Source organism: Diabrotica virgifera, chromosome 3, assembly GCF_917563875.1.
Source record: "Diabrotica virgifera virgifera chromosome 3, PGI_DIABVI_V3a".
NCBI lineage: Eukaryota > Metazoa > Arthropoda > Insecta > Coleoptera > Chrysomelidae > Diabrotica > Diabrotica virgifera.
In genome coordinates this window covers 125,646,592-125,667,073 of record NC_065445.1, presented here as the reverse complement: position 1 = coordinate 125,667,073, position 20,482 = coordinate 125,646,592, and positions in this window count along the sequence as shown.

Here is a 20,482-nt window from a genome sequence, read left to right as displayed (position 1 = left end):
TAAAGTAATAACCGGTGAAAACCGGATAAGTGGAAAAAATACTGAATTCAGAGAAAAAATGGGAAAATTTTTCGTCCCCGCGCGTAAATAGGAAATTTTAAGCTGACTGAAACCGATTTCATAACACTGATGACTGATTGTTATACTGATATGGACTGATATCCATTCGAATGGAGTATCGCAAACTAAAGCGCTATGTAAATGTAACCTATTGGGTATTGGCCATGACTAAAAAAACTGAACACCGGTTTTTGGAACAACCGGTTTTTTGACCGGTTATAACCGGCAGGTTAAACCGTAGGTAAAAAAAACCGGTATAACCGAAAACCGGTGTTTTGTCAAAAACCGCCATCCCTAGTGTGAAGGTAGCAGACATTTGAATTTAATTGTTCGTTTATCTGCATTTTACATAAAACCAGGTTATAACATTCACCAGTGTTAGCAGAGGTTAAGATTGTGACATCGAGTATCTGTGATAGTGTGATAGCACTGTTAGTGACTAGTCTATCATTGATTTTTGGCCTATACATACTATACTGTTGCAGAACGTGTATTTTTGTTGCTCTTTGTGTGAAAAGTACGTATTTATAATCTTTATTCTTTTTTCTAGCACAGAGGTATATTAGGAACTCCCCGTTCTCACTGATGGTATCTGATATCTTCGTTGAATTTTTGTATCACTCCAGGCAGTGTGTCAGTTCCTATCCTAGAATTAAGGTCTCCGAAAATGACTAGTTTCGATTTTGCGAGCTAGTAGAAGTAGCTTTGGTTCTGAGAATCTAAATGTCTTCCTTTAGAAAGGACCTGGAATTCTTCCGCATTTATCTGGGTTTGGGACCGGCAGCATAACAGTGAGCTACTCAATCCACCCAGAGTCATACACCCAGAGTCATACACGTCATCCACCCAGAGTTAATAAAAAACTCTTTTTTAAATTTTTTTGCGCGGTTTCATTAATATCGAAATTATCTATATTTTAACTGTTTAGGCTTCTGGTTCCTTGACTCTATACAAACCTTCCATTGTCCTTGAAGCTTAGGAAAATGGTTCTAGTGATTCTGAATTGTACAGTGGTGCAAGATCACCTATATCAAAGCATCCGTTCGCGTATCGAAATTTTTATTGATCTTTCATCTTATTACTGGCTTTATTAAAATGTTATTGGTTTTCGTAAATGTTGTCTACCCTTAGCTTTATTTTTCCGACGTATTCTTCATCAGTGACCTTTTTTTCGCATGTAGTGTTTTCTTTGGATAATTTTCAGTCAAAATTAAGACGACATGGCACGTCCGATAAAGTTATAAACGTGACATAGATATTTGTTATTTTTCTTCAAATAATTATTTTATTTCAATCTAGTTTGATTTTTTTCATTTGTTAACTTTGTGCTTTGATTTACTATTTTTATTCTAAAATTAGTTTGCACTCAACTCTCCTATCTCCTACCGAAATGTTCTATCCAAGTATTGCTCTTCAATTCCCATTTATTTCTTTTTCATTCCCATTTACTTCCACTCTTGGCATATTCCCCTATTCAGACCTCATATGTACTCAATAGACATCTCTTAAGTTCAACAAACATCAGAAGGAATACCCGCTACCGTACCTAAGCAACTGGAACAAAGAGATGCTGCGAAATAGGCTAATTCTAACAAACCTGCAAGGATAGTAGATGTTGGTTGAAATAGCTAGGGAGTGCCCATATGACAGAGAGCTTTATCCCTTCCTGTGGTCACTGCTGGTGGTTGATTTGATCTCGCTCCTTGACGCTCAGCGGGTAGAAGTGCAGGCCTATGCGAATGATCTAACTAATTACAATTACAGTAGGAAGAAAATATGATAACGTTTTATTCGATACAATCTTCTTCTTCTTCAAGTGCCATCTCCGCAAGGGAGGTCAGCAATCATAATAGCTATTCGGATTTTAGAGACCGCTGCTCTGAAAAGTTCATTTGAGGTACATCCGTACTTTGCGTCTCCCTATGCTTTTTTTCCTTGAATCTTTCCCAGCATAATCAATTGGAGCAAGTTGTATCTCTCTCCACGTGTAATATGTCCGAGATATTCATATTTTCTGGTTTTGATACACCCTAAAGAACATTAAATATCCTTACTAGGTTGTGCGATAGGGAAAAAATCTCTGTTAACCATAGAAAAACAGTGGTATTAAGGGCCGGTTGTTCGAACGATAATCAACAATGATCACTATCAAATATTTAATTACTGTCACCAACTGTCAATGTCAACTTTGTTTGGGTTGCTGAAAACATAATTGATTACAATTATGAAATTACTTAATCAATGATGGTAATAATTGTTATGTTAATTGATTAACTAATCTCATAATTATAATCAATTATGTTTTCAGCAACCCAATAAAAGTTGACATCGACAGTTTTGGTGACAGTAATTAAATATTTGATAGTGATCATTGTTGATTGGCGTTCGAACAACCAGCCATTTTAGTTTAACAAAAAGACGGAATTTATACAGGGTGGTTCACCTTATTCGCCTCGGTCTCTGTACGGAAAACCACTTGATATTTTAAAAAAATTTCTTCACAGAAATATACAGGGCCTTTAATACTATAACATAAAAATAATTTGAATTATACAGGGTGCTCCAAAAAAGAGTGGTATATCAAAGTTATATTTTTTCTTATGAAATGCACTGTATTTGATGACATTAATGAATTGACCTTAAAAAATAAGCTATACTTTTATAAGGGTTCCCTATACCTAAATACAGGGTGTTTTGATTTATTTCGATTTTTATGAAAATGTAAGGTTTTAGAAAACAATAAATATCTACGAATCTAAGAATCATAACAAATTCCTTCTTGGATCTTAATAATAGACTATTTAGCATACTTACACAGATGCTTGCTGCAACAAAATTTCTTACAGGGTGGTCAAAATATGAAATTGTTCTATTAACAAATTCAAGCTGTAGTAACTTACTTATTTTAAATAGAACACCCCATATCTTACTAGTCTGTCGCGTAGAAAATTTACTTAGCTTTCAATTTATATTAGGGTTTCCTATACCTATCTCTTACAGGGTGGTCAAAATATTAGATTGTTCTATTAACAAATTCAAGCTGTAATAACTTACTTATTTTAAATGGAACACCCTGTATCTTACTAATCTATCGCGTATAAAATTTACTTTGCTTTCAATTCTTATTAGGGTTACCTATGCCTATCTCCCTTCATTTTTGAAATATTTAAAGATTTCCTAATTTGTAAGCTTTAAAAATTAGAATTAAGTACCTATGTCGTGGTTACGTACAACACATCACCAACACCGGCAATATACTTAAATATCTTAGTCAAGATACTTTCGTTGATAAAATTCATATTTTTATCATTTAATCACACAGAGTGTTCTTATTTTAAATGACATACTCGATATTCTATTCTTTATAATGGAAGATATTTAAAATCTCTTCAATTCCATGTAAACATTCTCAATACACATGTTATTCTGTAAATATTAATTCCCATGTTATTCTGTAAATACCCATTTTTACATATTTTTTACAATAGGCTCGTTTTCGTCATAGTAGCCATTGCATTTAATTGTCTGTAATTGCGATTCAAAGATTCAAACAAAAAGTGGTGTTCTTAAATTTATTTAATAACCATTGGTTTAAGATATGGAAAATACTTATACGGAATGAAATATAATTTAAGTATCTTCCAGAATACGGCATCTAATATAGGGTATGCAGTTTAATATAAACATATTATTCAATGTCACATGTAGGCCAAAATCAACTAAAATAATACAACACTCTGTGTGATTACATGATAACAATGAAAATTTTATTATTGACAGTATCATGTCTAAGTATATTGCTGGTGTTGGTGATGTGTTGTACATAATATGTAACCACGACATATTTACTTAATTCTAATTTTTAAAGCTTGCAAATTAGGAAATCTTTAAATATTTAACAAATGAAGGGAGATAGGTATAGGAAACTCTAATAAGAATTGAAAGCTAAATAAATTGTCTACGCGATAGGCTAGTAAGATACAGGGTGTTCTATTTAAAATAAGTAAGTTATTGCAGCTTGAATTTGTTAATAGAATAATCTAATATTTTGACCACCCTGTAAAAAGATAGGTGTAGGAAACTCTAATACAAATTGAAAGATAAGTATATTTTCTACGCGATGGACTAGTAATATACAGGGTGTTCCATTTAAATTAAGTAAGTTATTACAGCTTGAATTTGTTAATAGAACAATCTCATATTTTGACCACCCTGTAAGAAATTTTGTTGCAGTAAGCATCTGTTTAAGTATGCTAAATAGTCTATTATTAAGATCCAAGAAGGAATTTGTTACTGATTCTTAGATTCGTAGATATTTATTTTTTTCTAAAACCTTACATTTTCATAAAAATCGAAATAAATCAAAACACCCTGTATTTAGGTATAGGGAACCCTTATAAAAGTTTAGCTTATTTTTTAAGGTCAATTCAGTAATGCCATCAGATATAGGGCATTCCATAAGAAAAATATAACTTTGATATACCACTCTTTTTTGGAGCACCCTGTATAATTCACATTATTTTAGATTGTAGTATTAATGGCCCTGTATATTACTGTGAAGAAATTTTTTTAAAATATCAACTGGTTTTCCGTACAGACACCGAGGCGAATAAGATGACCACCCTGTATAATATCTGGATGCCCGCCCCCGCCCCTGTATGAAGAAACTGTAAAACAGGCGAATGAGGTCAAATATCTAGGAGTAATACTAGATAGGCAGTTTATATGGAACGTTAATTTGCTAAGAATAACCAAGAAAGTAAATGGACACGTCAAAGCATATGCGGGAAAACGAGGCATCAAAATGCTATCAAAATACCTACAAAGAGAAGCAGAATCAGCTTCAAAAAGAAGCATGTTAAAAGATAACAGGAACGAGATCTACCCCAACCGCCTCCATAGAGGTCATGCTTGATCTTCGTCCATTACATAAATGGATGGAGAAAGAGGCGAATGTAAGAACATACAGAAGGCCAATAAGGCGTCGGGAAGCAGGGCAAAAGGATACCGCGATCAAATCTGGAGACATCGTAAAAAATCTCCCAGAGTTGAAAAAAATACCTGGTAATGCAACCTAAATATAATTTCTACAAGCCATTTGCCGCTCCTTTTCCAGAAAGGGACAGATATGACTTGAGTAAAACGAATCTCATAACGGCACATCAATGCTTTTATTGGTGTGCAATGCAAGAGAGAGAATAAATTGAAAATGATGCGATACTTTTTCGAAAACTTGTTGGTTGGCAATAGACGAGAGCCCGCAGGGCTTGAGTGATTATTGCCGAATGACAACAAGTTTGAGAAACAAATTGGAGCCTTATTTTCTTATTTATCGTTACTATCGTGTGACCAAAGAATATAAATATACTCCCCTAGAATAAGAGCTTGAATGGAACAGATGGTCACGTTTATTTGTCCCTTGAAGTCATTGTCAGGCCACATGCACCAACTCAGTTGGTGCACCAAATCCTATGCCGAAACGTTACAGGGCAATACTCTTCTATAAGGTTATTCTTTGGTGTGACTTTCGAAAGATTATTTTTAATACTCACATATAAAATTCAAGTCTTAGTAAATAAACATTCAGTGATATATATTACAATAATTGATGTTTTACAACTTGTCAATGTGAACAACATGAGTTGGTTTAGCTAATATTCAGACCAAGATATCAATAAAGCGTTAGTTAAAATTATTTATACATACAGTTTTATTGATGAAATAATCTTACCGAGACACACGGGAGCGCTTAAAGTTGCCGATTTTGTTGTCCTCGTGACAATTTGACATTAGATGCAGAACTAAAAGTTTATTACGGTTCATTTTCTTAAATGTGACAGTTGTCAAAACTACGAAACTCATTGTAATTAGATATAAACAAAATACAGTCGGAAAAATAAAAGAATACCCATGAACGAACATATAAAACACGCTGTATTTTCCTGTCACCGTGTCACACAAAAAATTGGCCAGCGAAAGTACATGTAATAATTATTGTTACATGTATTTGCACTGGACAATTTCTTTGTGATACGGTGACAGGAAAATACAGCGTGTTTTATACGTTCGTTCATGGGTATTCTTTCATTTTTCCGACTGTACCTAAAAATTATTCCCAGTATAATAATATAGGTTGAATATTCCCGGTATAATAATAATCTGATTGGACAGAATTAAACACGTGATGAAAATCTTATTACACGATTGGAAGTTAAAATCACTAAACAATAATCATATAATTGCAGACCTAAGTGAAAGAAGGAGGTATGTAACATTTTCTAAAATTTTGAGTTTCTTAGTGAATTAAGGTGGTACCTATGTAACTTCACTATCATATGACATTTATAATACTGTACCTTTAAAAAGCTTAATAAGAGATATTTTTGTGGATGAAGGATGTAACATGTAAACTACGATTCTTGAATGGAAGAAGGAGGTATGAAACATTTTTCGTTGTTTTCAGATTTAAATTGTTTATAACTCGAAAACTATTAACTTTGGAGAAAAATTACAAAAGAACTTTTTCCAATGACCAAAAGACCTGAAATAATGTACTCGGGTTGAAAAAATTGATTTTTTAAATTTGTTTAAATTTTTTTTTAAATAAATGTAGCAAAATAACTTCGAAATTATGGCATTTAGCTATAGGGAATATAACACGAAAAATAATCAGCATTTCTTAAGGACTTCAAAACGCAAAAATATACAGGGTGTTCCATTTGAAATAAGAAAATTGATTAGATTTCCAGAAAAACAGAAGTTCTGACAACACTATTATATCGGCCATATTAGAAAACCCTTTGTCACCAAAATCTATAAAAAATCGTGCAAGCCGTTTCCGAGATAATTTAGGCTTTCCATACATAAAACTCACACTGTATAATATACTCCATTTAATAATACAAGGCAAGGTAGACGAAAAAAGAAAGGCCAGGTCGAAGAAGAAAAGCCAGGTCGAAGAAAAAAGGCCAGGTTGAAGAAGACCGTCATGACTTAGATACCTGTGAGAATGGTTTAACATATTCTCTGCATCCCTTTACCAAGCTGCCATAAAAAAATTACTATAGCCAATTTGATAGCCAACGCTCAGTAATCGAGCACGGCACATGAAGAAGAAGATTATTTTGTGTTCAATTACATAAATTTCTGTAAAACTGATTATAGAGTGTTATTTCATGCCACATACCCCCTTCATCCATTCAGATAAAGGATATAGTTATACAAACTAAAATTAATGGTAGAAGTACAGTTTTTATTTATTTGTAGGAAAAATACTAAAAATAAAAACAAATTATCAACATTATATGAAAAGGAATGCTTATAGCAATGTAAATAAAACCAAATAACACAAACAATATTTTCCTGATAAAAGTAGACGAATAAAAACTTTAACGGCCCTAATCTCAAAAGGTAGGCTTTGTAACATACCTCCTTCTTCCAATTAGGTCTTCCATTTATTTAACTACATTTCTCTTTACATGTTTTATCTAAAAAATACGTCTAAGCGAACGGCAACACTGCCCATAGGGGCAAAATACGCTCACGGACGTCTTTAATCCAACACGAGTGTGACATTCACCTGCTTCTCAGAGTGTCTGACCGTCGGGATCACTAATCACATTTTATTTATTGCTATTGATATTTCGTGTCAATTATTTCGGTAAAACTCGGAAATTTATAAAAGTTAATCGTCAGCCTCTGCTTTGGGTTTTGGACGTGTCCATATTTTTATTGTCGGCACTTTAGACATTACAAAAGAGCCTGATTTATTACAAAACATGATGGCAAGGACGATTAAAACAACCGAGATATAATAAGGATGGATTTTTGTAAAATAACGTTGGTGTCAAGGTAGGAGCTGAAAAATATTTTCCATGCAATATTGGTACCTATATAAATATGTGATATAGTTCTTCCATTCTATAACTTTTCCCATGCGTCACGATTCATTTTCAAACAAGTTAAATAAAAATATAAAGTGAAACGTACGTCGATGTGTAGATCATTGATACGTACTGTCAGTGGTAATAATTAATAAATGTCTATTATCTCGTGAACGTATTTCATAAAGTTATTTTATTGAAGTGTTTAATCTTTTTTCACTATTGAGGAGATTGATGTGAAATAATATTGTATTTATTAAATGTCTTCTTCTTCTTCTTATAGTGCCTATCCGTTACGGATGTTGGACACCAACATGGCTATTCTGACTTTGTTGACTGCTGCCCTGAAAAGTCTGGTAGTGGTTAAGTTAAACCATTTTCGCAGGTTATGTAGCCAGGATATTCTTCTTCGTCCTGGACCTCTTTTCCCATGCACTTTACCTTGAAGTATGGTCCGAAGTAGGTCATATCGTTGTTCATTGCGCATTATATGGCCCAGGTATTCCAGTTTGCTACGTTTTATGGTTACGACTAGTTCGCGCTCTTTACCCATTCTATGTAGAACTTCTTCGTTGGTAACTCTGTCTATCCAGGAAATCCTCAACATGCGTCTATAGCACCACATCTCAAATGCTTCGAGTCTCTTCAGTGATGCTTTAGTTAAGGTCCATGACTCCATGGCATATAAAAGAACGGATAATACGTAGCATTTTAGTAAACGAACTTTTATTTCCAATTTTATATCGTGGCTGTTAAAGATTTTTTTCATTTTGACGAAAGCTGATCTTGCCTTCTCGATCCTTATCTTAATTTCCGTCGATTGATCCCACTGTTCATTTAAGTTTGCACCCAAATAACAAAAGTTGGTGATTTGTGTTATAGGTTGTTGGTTAACTAGTAATTGACCAGGTGGTATCCTATTTTTGCTTATAACCATGTATTTGGTTTTTTTGATGTTAAAATCAAGCCCAAACCTGCTACTTACTTCTGCCACCCTGGAGACAAGTGTCTGCAGACCTTCAAGACTGTCTGCAAAAATGACAGTATCATCAGCGTATCTTACGTTATGTCTTCTTGTATCTTACGTTATGTCTTCTTCTACTTGTAATAAACTATGTCCTGTTTCTTTTGTTACAGTCTCTGCTGCGATCCGGAGCTCCAGCTCTCGTACCATCGTTTTTTGGGTCTTCCTATGGGTCGCTTGGTGTTGGGCTTCTGTGTCTTCGCCCATTGCGCCATACGTTCAGGGTACATCCGATCTACGTGGTCACTCCACATGCGTCGTCGTGCTCTTGTCCATCAAACATGCAGGTCATAAATTAAATCACATATTCTGGGACAAAAAATAGTTCCATTGAACCTAACTTACCTTAGTACAACTGTTCACATAAAAAAAGTTATAGCCCTTTGAAGTTACAAAATGGGAATCGATTTTTTCCAATATATCGAAAACTATTATAGATTTTTTATTGAAAATGTACCTTTGGCATTCTTATGGCAGGAACATCTTAATAAACAATTATAGTAAAATTTGTACACCCCATAAAAATTTTATGGGGGTTTGTTCTCTCGAACATAGTCCTATATGCACGTCGAATAATATATCGCTTGTACTATTTCGGTGACTTTAAAATATTACTTCTGGTTGTCACTCTGGAAACGGTCCGATGACAAATTTCTCACCTCTAATACCATCTTTGGATTATAAGCTCTCATTCGATACCTCATTTGCTATTCTATCTATTTTAATAACGTATGAATTATATTCTCAGACAGACAGGCATAAAACCGGAAATATATATTTACTTTCTTCTTGCTAAGGCGCGTCGAATAATATATAGGGTGAGGCAGATAAAGGGCCTATTAGAAATATCTCGTGAACTAAGGGCAACAAAATCATGAAAATTGGAATGAAGGGGTTTTGAAGGGTGGTCTATTTAATGAAAATATTTTCATCTATTTTCTACTTCCGATTATACCGGAAGTTGCTCATAACTTCGTTTTTTTAAATGGGACACCCTGTATATTTTTACATTTTTGGATTTTACTCGATGTCTCCTTTCTTAATATATAGGTTTTATATTATTATACAGGGTAGTTTAAAAGATAATTACGTGTCTTTATTAATTTCGTAGCAGATTTCACACCCTGTAGAATTATAGTACTTTGACATCAAAAACTCTATTTACGTTCATATGATTTTTAATATAGTCTACTATTCTTAAACATTATTAGTATAGCTATATATTGAATTTTAGTATACAGGGTTGGTCAAAACACGGAATGAATATTTTCTGAGTTTTCTTAAATGGAACACCCTGTATTTTAGTATTGTAATGAAATGATATTTTATGGTACTTTTTCATTTTATAAGCATTCCCTATACCTAACTGCTTTAATTTGTGAGTTATTGGTGATTCAAGCTAAACATTAATTGCAACAAAAAATACATGAAATTTTATTAGGTTGGCCTTGAAAATATTCAGTCACAAATAATTTTTCGGAAATAAATACATATTTATCTAGACTGATCGTTAAAATTCCCAATAATGGTTGAGCTATCAAAATACTTACGTAGTTAAGATTCTTGGTGCGATTAACAATTAAGCACAAATTAAAGCAGTTAGGTATAGGGAATGCTTAAGAAATAAAAAAGTACCATAAAATATAATTTCAATACAATACTAAAATATAGGGTGTTCCATTTAAGAAAACTCAAAAAATACTCATTCCGAGTTTCGACCAACCCTGTATACTAAAATTCAACAATTAGCTATACTAATAATTTCTGACAATAGTAGACTATATTAAAAATCATTTGAACATAAATAAAGTTTTTGATGTCAAACTATTTTAATTCTACAGGGTGTGAAAGTTGCTACGAAATTAATAAAAGAACGTAATTATCTTTTAAACTACCCTGTATAACAATACAAAACCTCATATTTTAAGAAATAAGACTTCGAGTAGAATCCAAAAATGTAAATATATATAGGGTGTCCCATTTAAAAAAACCAAGTTATAGGCAATTTCCGGTATAACCGGAAGTAGCAAATAGATAAGAATATTTTCATTAAATAGATCACTCTTCAAAACCCATTCGTGCCAATTTTCATGAGTCTGTTACCTTTAGTTCTCGAGATATTTCTAATAGGCCCTTTATCTGCCTCACCCTGTATATTGTACCACCATTGGGTTACAATGTTTTATTCGACACCTGATTGGTCATTCTATCTGTTTTAATCACGAATGAGTTCTATTCGCGGACAAACAGACGGACAAATAGGTAAGAAATCGGAAGTATATACTTGTTATCGTCTTGCTAAGGTGCGTCGAATAACATATCGCTTATACTATTTCGGCGACTTTAAAACAGTACGCTGGGTTACTGAAAACTCTAACTAAAACTCTGCAACTCTGGAACCGGAAGTTCGAAGTCAAATTTCTCACCTTTAATACCATTCTTTGAGTTTTCATTTGACACCACATTTGTCATTCTTTCTGGTATAATATCTGGTGTATAATAGATCTGGATCCAGAAATACAAAACTGAAAATATACAGAGTTGCAATCAGACCAGTAGTTACGTACGCAGCTGAGACAATGTGTCTCACGGAAAAAGATGAAGAAAAATTGAGAATATTCGAAAGGAAAATCCTCAGATGGATTATGGGCCCGATAAGAATGGACAACGGAGAAATGAGAAGAAGAATGAACCTTGAACTAAGAGACATAATGAAGGAAGAAGTTATAGTTAACTTTATTAAAGCACAGAGGCTGAGATGGCAGGGACACATAGAGAGAAGGAAAACGACCTACTGATTAAGAAGATCACCAGATGGAAACCAGAAACTGAAAGACCAAGGGGAAGACCCAGAGAGAGATGGGACGACCAGGTCATGAGAGATATCAAAATTCTGGAAGTGAGAAACTGGAGGGAACTATGCACATATCGAAATGAGTGGAAGAAAATTGTAACGAAAGCAAAGTCATACAAAAAACTTTTACAAGATACAAGTGGAATGCGGAGTGATTCACCGCAATAAGCGAATCAGAGAGCTCTAAGTAAGAGTGGCAAACATTCCACCCGCAATGAAAAGCCTTGATGATGATGATGATCTGGTATAATAACGCAGGAGTTGTGTTTACAAAGAATCTGGGAAAGACGGACATGAATAACTCAACGTTTCCACATTTTCTCCAAAATGGGTGAAAATAATATGTATATTTTTTAAAACACAGTAAATGGTAAATATTATTCGATATAGCAACAACTAAACTAATTCCAATTGTGTGCACATATCTTCGTTTACGGTCCATTTCATTATTTAATTTATATAAAAGAACAGAGAAGACGTAGATAACATCGCAGCATCCTTACTTTTATAACTTACCGAGAGGTTGAAGCTCTTGAAGGCCATCATCCGGTTGTAGGTGGCTCTAGGTTTATCGATGATCTCTTATCTCCTGATGATTGGTCCAGTCTTTATTTATTTTATCGTGCCGAAGTAGGTGTATTGTGTCACTCTTTCCACTGGGGTTTCGTTGACGTAGAGATGATCTGTTATCTTTTTTTTTGCTAATGAACTTGAACGATTAGAGTACAAAAATTATTAAAGTGCTGATCTAGTGTGCAGAAACTTTAATACTCACTAAAAAAACTGTGGAAAAATCAGAGTAATTCAGCGAACCATGGAGCGATCGATGTTGGAGTTAGCGTTAAGAGATATAGTCCCAAATGTAATATTATAAGAGCAAGAATAGGAATCAAAGATGTAATGAATTGGGCAGGACACGTGGCGAGAATAAACGACGAGACACGAGTAGGTGGACTAAAGTTTGATCAGCACTAGCTCCAATCATGAAGCACTAGGTTTGATGTAAATCGAAGTAGAAATAAATCTATCATCATCATCATCATCATCATTCAACCCGGATCTATCCACTGCTGGATATAGGTCTCCCTCAGTCTTCTCCATGCATTTCTGTCCTGTGCATAAATCTATAAGACGATGGAAATATGTCATTAACAGGGTCACAACAAACTGGATTCATACAGCATAAGATCGGCAGCAATAAAAACGACTCAGAGCGGCCTGTATATCCCTGTCCTCATATATGGCTCTCAGACATGGACGTTTACCAGGGAAAATATGGCAAAAATAACAAAGGCAGAAAGATCCGTGGAAAGACAAATCATCATCATCATCATCATCATCATCACACAGCCAAATTTGTCCACTCTCGGACATAGGCCTCCTCAAGATATCTCCACCATTCTCTGTCCTGGTCAAATGCAATCCAGTTTGTCGCTATTCTTTTAACATCGTCAGTTCATCTGGTAGGTGGTCTTCCACGACTTCGTTTGTTTGCCCTTGGCAGCCACTCTAAAATCTTCCTTTTCCATTTGTTGTCTCTCTGTCTTGAATAGAGAGAGACAAAAAAATGACAAAATGACAATGTAAAAAGACAAATGCTGAAAGAAAGTAGAAAACTCAAAGAGGTACCACAAAAATGTATATTATAAAAATGTCATACAAGGACGCGTTTCGGCTCTTACCGAGCCATCATCAGCTTGAAATACAGGAGCAAAGTCTAAAACTGTCCTACAATATAAAAATGAAATTTTTAAGCATGTGGTGATCACGCCCACCTCGGCAAAGGAACTTACCAGACCAGGAAGGAGGAAGAATCTAATGGCTTACATTGTATTGGGTTCTTTAGGATTCATAACTTAATTAAATCCAAAAATAGTCATAATATTGTTGAAAACTTCTCAGGGCATAACGATGACAGTATCCTCAGCAACCAAAATACTACTTCCTTTACAGATTTTAAGTTTCATCGAAGAGTGTTAAATCTCAGCTCCTATAAGTTTGACCAAAATATTACTGAAATTTTGAACTTAGGTTTAAACTTCAATTTTCACTCTAATAATTTTAACAATGACCTAAAACTCTTAGCCATTGACTCAGACAACATCATTGAAAACATGAATTATAGTTTAAAGAACACTCTGGGTACTTCTCAAGCTCCTTATTTTTCCAACCACAAAGATGTTATTAGAGCTGACATTTCATCAACCTTAAATGACATCCATCGTTCTCATAACTTTAATCCATCCTCATTTACTCACAAAAAACAACATAAATACTTCAAAGAATTAAAAAAGATTTGTGAAAGTGAAAATTTGACTATAACCAAAGCTGACAAGGGTAATTGCATAGTAATTCTCAACAAACCTGAGTACATTTCAAAAGTGAACTCCTTTTTACAATCAGACTCTTCTTTTCAACTTATTAACCAAGATCCTACTGTTAAATTTCACTCATATTTAAGGAACTCTTTAAAACTTTACAAGACATGCCTTCAATCCTTAGATAGTTCACCTTTACGTTTAACGACTATGAATCCCACCACTCCACTTCTTAGGGGATTACCTAAAATACATAAACCTAATATTCCTATCCGTCCTGTTGTTAACTTTTCAAACTCACCATGCAGTAAATTAGCTTCTTTTTTAAATTCCAACTTGAAAAAGCTGACCAATTTCAATAACCCATATTCAATACTGAACTCAGTAGATCTAGCTAACAAAATCAAAAATACTTTAGTCCCAGACAACAGTATCTTACTTTCACTTTACGTTACTAATTTATTTCCTAGTATTCCACCTTCTGAGTGCGTGGAATTGGTAAGAACCCTTCTTTTCTCTAATGATGTTCCAACACACAATACTTTAGACATCTGCTCGCTTTTAGGTTTATGTTTGGAGCAAAATTTCTTTAAATTTAATGATAACTTTTTCACTCAGAATGCAGGCCTATCCATGGGAAGTAACCTGTCCCCTCTTTTGGCAGAAATTTTTATGAGTAACATTGAAACAGGCTTTTTACATGACTCTGATTTCAAACATAATATTGTTTTCTACTTTAGATATGTTGATGATTGTCTTGTTCTTTGGGATGGCACCAAAGAAGAAGCTTTAAACTTTCTTAGTTATCTCAATACCCTACATGACAGGATAAAATTCACTATTGAGTTTGAAGATAAGTTCTCACTTCCTTTCTTAGACCTTCTCATCACCAGGAACCCACCTAATAAAACCCTTACTTTTGAAGTTTACAGAAAACCAACAACTACTGATACGTTGATCAATTTTTTCTCAAACCATCCATTCTCACATAAAATAGCCTCTTTCAACTGCTTCTTTACGCGTGCCTTAAGACTACCTCTTTCTGATAAAGAAATTAATATTATTCGACAGCTAGCTGTAAATAATAATTTTCCTTTACATCTTATTGATAAACTCTTGGTCAGACTCCATAATAAGCTGAATTTATCTTACCCTACCATATCACCTAATACCACTCCCTCATTTTATGGTTCTTTGCATTTTCTAGGCCCTCACTCTTATCAAGTACAAAAAATCTTCAAAAATATGATATCCCCATCGCCTTCAAAACCAATCATAACCTCAGATCTATTGTGAACTCTAAGGATTTGGTTCCACCTTTCCACAAATCAGGAGTATACAAACTTTGCTGTTCTTCTTGTAATTCTATTTACATTGGACAGAGTGGGAGACGTCTAGACACTCGTTTTGCTGAACATTTGAAAGTTATAGAAAAATATAAAGATACTGATATCCATAATACTAATTCTGCTTTTGCCAATCATATTCTATCTACCAATCACAATTTTTCTACCTCTGATTTTCAAATAGTTCATTCTTGTAATAAAGGAAATAGATTAAACATACTTGAAGCTTTCGAAATACATGAAGCTACTAACAACACATCTGTAAATGTCCTTAATGAACAACTCCTACCAACTGAACCTTATATTCGTCTTAATTTAATGTTTTAAAATAAAAACAAACAATAGTTTTCAGTCAACCAATAATTTTTGATCTTCCTTAAGTTCTTGGTTAACTTTTACTCATATTGAACCTAATCGTTACCTCTTCCTTTCTACTAGATAACACTTTTTTGGTTTTCCTAATTTTCATCTTCCATTTTCCTTCTATAAATATAAGTATACTATTGATAACTCGGGTGGAGTTATTTAGTTTTTTCGTGGCTCTTTTGAACAATGAAGTGATTGGTGGTGTCTACTTGGGGTTGAGCTGCTGTTGTCGTTATGACCTGTTTTTAACGTTCTCTTTGACAAATAATAATAATAATTTTTTAATCAATTTTTTCAATAACATAGCCACCTTTTCTACTTGTCTTCATTTCCCATATTACAATAAATATAATATTTTGTCATAATATAGTTATAAATTACTTTATACTTTTCAATCAAACAACAAAATTTCAACATTAATTCTTTATTATTTCAAATACTACTAATGATACCATTGCCAGGTAACACATTCAAATACACCTTTAATTTTCAATAATAATTTTGTCACTGTTATCATTGTAGGGCTTCATTACGATTGTAACATCTTGCAGCAGAACCGTGACAACACCTATAATATCACCTAATAACTTTATACACCGAGTCTATAGACTCTTCTATTTCAAATACTTATGAGTGAACTAGGTGTTGGTATGGTTGGGTTTAATCTTTCAGTGACACGGGAAAAAAACTGTGATATCTAATTAATAAGTTGTATTGACACAACTGTACTGTGATACTTGACTTTTTAATGTATTTTATATGGAGCTATCTTAATATGTTTTGTCCTGATTGAATCTTTGTCCTTTTTTCTTAAACTGTCCTACTTCTTTTTGAACTTGGGGTGGTCTTGTCCACCTCGGTAATTACTTATCAAATTTTATTGGTTATTGCTATTCTTCATTGTTTTTCAGCTTTTCCTCTTCGTTTTAATACCGTATACATTCAATATTGTCCTATTTATTTTCCTCTATTCTTTCACCTTACGAATTTTAAATTTGACGTTTAATCTTCTTCTTTTTTCTTTCCCTAGTCTGTGGGGTCTTCTAGTTACAACATTTACCACCTAACGACAAATTCATTCTTGAGTACTACATGTCATCTGTCATCACTGACAGCAATTTGAGAGTTCACCGAAAAGTTCCTTGCACCTGCTGATCTGTTCGCAAGATGGTTTCTCTCAAAGAGGAAGTCATTTAAATCTTAAAATGAATTTATACCCTTAATGTCTAATACACTACTTATAACTTAGAATGAAACCTAAAGAACCCAATACAATGTAAGCCATTAGATTCTTCCTCCTTCCTGGTCTGGTAAGTTCCTTTGCCGAGGTGGGCGTGATCACCACATGCTTAAAAATTTCATTTTTATATTGTAGGACAGTTTTAGACTTTGCTCCTGTATTTCAAGCTGATGATGGCTCGGTAAGAGCCGAAACGCGTCGTTGTATGACATTTTTATAATATACATTTTTGTGGTACCTCTTTGAGTTTTCTACTTTCTTACCTCGAGACCACATTTGAGAATGGATACTTCTCTTCATGTTTTACAAATGCTGAACATTAAACTATCAGACAGGAAAAGAAATGAATTGATCCGTAACAAAACAAAAATGAAAGATATGTCTCAACCCAAGTAGCAAAACTTAAAAGGAAGGAACGATAAATGATCTTCTTCTTCTTGTAGTTCCTTCTCCTATTGGAGGTTGGCTATTGTCACAGCTATCCGTACCTTATTGGCGGCTGCTCTGAAAAGATCTACTGAGCTGCAACTATACCACTCTCTTAAGTTTCTCAGCCAGGAAATTCTTCTTCTACCTATGGATCTTTTACCCTTAATTTTGCCTTGCATTATGAGCCTTAATATATCATATTAAGACTCATAATGCAAGGCAAAATGCTTCCAACTTCTTTATGTTTTCTACTTTTAGTGTTCAGCTTTCCACTCCACACAACAAAGTCGAGAACACGCAGCATCTTAAGGCTCTTATTGTCAGCTCCAGAGGAAGGTCTCAATTAACAAACATTTTTTTCATTTTTATAAATGCTTTTCTTGCAATTTCGATGCAAGTTCTGATTTCTCTACCTTGGTCATTGTTTTCATTTAACCAGATTCCCAAATATTTGTAGTTATTCACCCTTTCTACTTGTTTTCCCTCGATATCTAGCCTTCCTACTGTGTGTTGTTTATAAATAATCATGAACTTAGTTTTCTTAACGTTTATGTGTTGTCCATATTTTATACTGACTTGATGTAATCTATTTACTAACCGTTGCAGTGCTTCTAGACTGTCTTGAAAAATAGCGCTGTCGTCTGTGAATCTTATGTTGTTCGAGATTTTTCCGTTTACTGATATATCCTGTTCTTCCTCTGATATTGCTTTCTTAAAAATAGCTTCGCTGCACAGATTGAACAGCAATGGAGGCAACACGCAACCCTGTCTAACGCCTCTTTTGATTTCTATTGTTTCCATTTTGACATTTTCGATTTTAACCTTTGCTTTTTGATTCCAGTACAGACTGACAATAACCGGTATATCTCGAGTGTCCACATTATTTTCTTTTAAAAGTTCTACAAGTTTCTGATGTAGTACTCTATCAAATGCCTTTTGATAATCTATAAAGCAGACATAGAGATCCTGGTTCATATCTAGTCGTCTTTGCGCGAAAATATTAAAAGCAAACAGAGCCCCTCTCTCGTTCCTAGTCCTCCTCTGAATCCAAACTGGGTGTCATCTATATCTTCTTCTATTCTATATTTTTGTACAGTCTTCCGGGTATTATTTTGTGGAAAATTCTTAAGTGTGTGGCTTATTAACGAAATTGTTCTGTACTGGGAGCATTCTGTTACATGTACTGACTTGGGTAGTGTTACAAACGTGGACAGCAACCAATCCTGAGGTATTACTCCTGTTGTATATACTGATATTGATGAAAGATGGACTAAGACAACTATACATTGGAGACCGTGGAACCACAAACGAAAAAGGGGAAGATCACAAATGCGATGGTCAGATGACCTAAAGAAACACGCCGGGTCAAAATGGATGGATATTGCCCAAGATAGAAAGGCATGGAAGAATGAAGAGGAGGCCTATATCCAAGGATAGATGCTTATGGCTGATTAGATAGATAGATAGATAGAGAGCGGCCTATATTCAGCATTTGAAACTACAGACTGCATGATGATAATGATGATATCGCATCCGGACTATACAAGGCTATATTCGTATGAGGATACGAAAAGCTCAACAAGCTTTCAGCATGCCCAACCCTCTTTGGAGTTCTGGCCAGAGGTCAGGTCTGGTCTATACTACAAAGACAAAGATCTGAATATTCCAGTCGAATATCGTGTCTGTTTTAATCTACGGATGTGAAATCTGGAAAGTGACAAAAACCCTTACGGAGAAACGGCAAGCCTGTGTTAATAAATGCCTACGAATAAGTGTTCGCATTTTCGGCCTGACATATAATTCTCAGAAGATATTGACAGTAAACCCGTAAACGAAACAAACAGTAAAAATTAAATAATCGTGTAGAAATGACAAGATAACACCAAATAAAAATGGCACAATCAAATGGACTTGTCAAGTTATTTCCCTGGACATCTGGTGGTTATCAGGTTCTTTCCATGTATGTGTATTTTTGATTGCCATAATCGTGGTAGTTAACGGCTTATTTTCCTGTAAAATTTATATATTTGGTAGTAGCCCAATAAATGACCGTTTTGGAGTGTAATTTCCAGGGGCAACTCAGAATTGCATCAAAATTTGGATTTAGGTTCTACTTCCCCTTCACTTCAAGGTTGAATTTGTGCCGTTGGTTGCTTTTATTTGGTGGCTGACATTTACCCCTTCTCAGGGGGTGAAAAACGCGTGTTTAAAATAAGGTCGGAAATGGATAAATTGACTAATTTAAAGCACCTTTTGTTCTATAAAGTTTTTTACGTAAGTCAATACTTTTAGAGTTATTCGCGATTTAAAATGTTGATTTTTCGACAAAAAAACTACGTTTTCAGACCGTTTTTCCCAAATAACTCAAAAAGTAAATATTTTATCGAAAAAATATTTCTAGCAAAAGTGTAGCCTATAAAAAAACGAAAAAAATGGTGTACCACCAAAGTATACAAGTTGAGTAGAAGCAAAGATGTAGCTCATGAAAAATACGTTCTTATTCGTCTAATTCCAAATCGGATAATTCAACGCGAAATCACCGAAGACAGAAGCGTTTTTCGGGAAAACCTTATTAACATTTTTAAAGTATCCAAAAAAAGGTTATTATTTGTTTTTTACAAAAGTTTACAGCATGAAAAATAAACGAGTTACACTGAAAAAAAGGTTGGCCCCTTTTTTTGGTAAAAAAAATCGTGAAAACTTCCCTCTATTTAGCACCCTAAATGAAATTGATCGTTTGGCTTTACCATCTATTTTAACTGTTTGCGTATTGTTTATATGATCTGTAAGTTTTTTTGGTTTGAAGTGCTTATTTCCAAAAACATTTGGTTTTATAGTAAAAAAAATTTTTCTAAAAATTTTTCAAAAATTTAATTTTTTCAAAATAACTTCAAAAGTATTAGTGATAAGAAAAATCTTAAAGTGTAAAAAAATGTAGGTTTTGCTATTATAAATATGCTAG